Genomic DNA, 2,500 nt, shown 5'->3' with positions numbered 1-2,500 from the left:
CATGGCAGAAGCTGTCACTGGAGCAGCCATCGAGACTACTTAAGGAGGAGCTCACGATAGATGAAAAAACTGTCAGTTCAGCAGCAGCCAAGGGCCCAGTATACCAGTTACTAATGACGAAGGTATCTGCAGGTGATTGGCACCCGCAGAAGTTGCAGGAGGTAGCCTGCCTCAAGCCCTTTTACGGTGTGAGAGATCACCTATCAACTTTGGAAAACCTAGTGCTTTACGCATATGAAGACAGGTATATATATCTGATTATCCAACAGGAAGTTCGTCGACAGATCGCAGAAAACCTTCATGCAGGTCACCAAGAAATTGACTCCATGTTCAGGAGGGCCCGACAGTCCATCTACTGACATGGCATGGACGGTGACCTTCGGCACCACAGGAATTCCTGTATTGTTTGCATCACACATGCGCCTTCATTACCAGAGGAGTCAATAACCATCCCGCCACCCCCAGGCTACCCCTCTCAATGTACGGTCGTTGATATGTTCTAGCTAGACGGGTAGATGTACCTGGTATACACTGATAGGCTCATGGGATGGCTGGAAATAGCGCATTTCCCTAATGGTACCAATTCGTAGAGTAATATCCGTGCTAAGAGGCTACTTCATGAGGTGGGGGCCCCCAGAGGAAGTGTCCATGGATGGGGCCACAAACTTAGTAAGAGATGAAATGTCGGCTTTCTTCAAAAGATAGGGAGTAAAGGTGCGCCTCTCATCGGCACATTACCCACAGTGGAATGGGAAAGCAGAATCAGCAGTATAAACAACCAAAAGGATAATCAGGGCAAACACAGGGGAAGGGGGCAGCCTAGACTACGATAAGGCCTCTTTCGCAATAATGTAATATTTGAACACGCCGATTCGCGATATCAACAAGTCACCTGCACAGATGGCAACTGAGAGGCCATTATGAGATGGCGTTCCTACTACAAGCAACATTTTCTGACTGACACGTATTGGAAGGGCGAAATTCAAATGGCCACCAACAGAGAGAAAATCAGTGCTAGTCACTCTGCCAGGACACTCAAACCCTTAGGAGTAGGGGCCCGAGTGAGAGCAAAACAAGGCAACAAATGAATGGAATCGTACCGTGTTGGTGGTGGACTCCCTTCCCCACCGGCAGTATCAAATGAAGTTGGATGGCAGTGGATATCTTTCCCTTAGAAATAGGAGACATATTGCACCTACTAATGGCCTCAACTTCCCTCGCACGCCGTCTACCACCATCTCAACTCTGTTGGAGGTGCCAGTATGTCGTATGAGGCAGACTACACGCCCGGCGTGGTTTTCAGACTACGTCATGGACAATGATAACGTGTAATATTACATACAATTCTCCCCTTCATTGTAATTTTACCTGTTTATTGTTCCTCATTACACCGCCAGTAATATTATACAAAATTTATGCATGAATAATATAATCATGTGAATAATTGTTCATTTTTTTTTTTTTTTTTTTTTTTGCTGCTACAATTTGTGTTTATTTATGGATGAAAGATGCAGAGTATTTTTCATTTTCTTTTAAGTAGCAGATTGATAACCATTTATTATATGATACGTATTTTTGTCTTTGTTACTTAATAGATTGTTGTTTGATTTATGCAAAATAACTGCGTTCATATGTGAAATGTTCATCAAAGTATTAGGCATTTCATGTACATGCTCATACTTTACTAAAACTCTTGGGAGGGAGATGTAAGATTATAATGTAAGTATATGGTCTCCCTACAAATGAAGGTAACTATTCCTGACTGGTGTATAGCATGCTGATGCAGGCGAGTCAGCCAGACTGTGTCCGGATCTTATATTATACTCCTCACCGAACGCTTTTATTTATTACTAAATAACCTAAACATCCTACACTTTGAATGTAGAAATAGGAGACCCAAAGATTTATTGAATTTGGGGAAAAAGAGATTGGGGCAAGAGTATCACTTATCATTGCTCCTCACCGAGCGCTGTTATTTATTGCTATCCTTCAATCCTAAACATTCTACACTTTGAATGTAGAAATAGGAGACACAAAGATTTATTGAATCTGAGAAAAAAGAAAGATGGGGGCAAGTGTATCAATTATCATGGCTGTGACACTTTTGGGAACGGCTGAAAGAGCATAGTGAGGAAAATTTGAGATAAATGCTAATGGGCCCGAAGGGTAAACTAATGAAAGAAAAGAGTCTTTTGGGGAGTCGGAATATGTTTCTGAGGCATAAAAATGATGTGTTCTGTGATTTGAATGCAAAAGTAATAGTAAAAGAGAGATGACAACGTGGCCAGATTTTGGAATGCTTATGGTAAATGAGAAGGAGTCTTATGGAAACGTCTTTGGAAAAGGAGGGTTGAAAATGAGTGTTTTCCAAAAATAAGACTTGAGGGTGAGTAAGGGAGTACTAGCAGGTATATTGGATCATTACTCCCAATGGGATTTGTTAACTAAGATTTACACACTACCGCAACAGTGCCTTATATATTCTAATTATGTATTGGAT

General features: G+C 41.7%; 1 protein-coding gene across 1 annotated transcript in view; it reads left to right on the top strand.

Annotated features, from left to right (window-relative positions):
- The window catches only part of LOC137628534 (uncharacterized), a 27,324-nt gene that overhangs the window by 23,972 nt on the left and 852 nt on the right, over positions 1 to 2,500 (top strand). The window lies entirely within an intron of this gene.

Source organism: Palaemon carinicauda, chromosome 36 (genome assembly GCF_036898095.1).
Source record: "Palaemon carinicauda isolate YSFRI2023 chromosome 36, ASM3689809v2, whole genome shotgun sequence".
NCBI lineage: Eukaryota > Metazoa > Arthropoda > Malacostraca > Decapoda > Palaemonidae > Palaemon > Palaemon carinicauda.
Note: the sequence above shows the minus strand (reverse complement) of the source record. Positions and strands in the feature narration are given on the sequence as shown.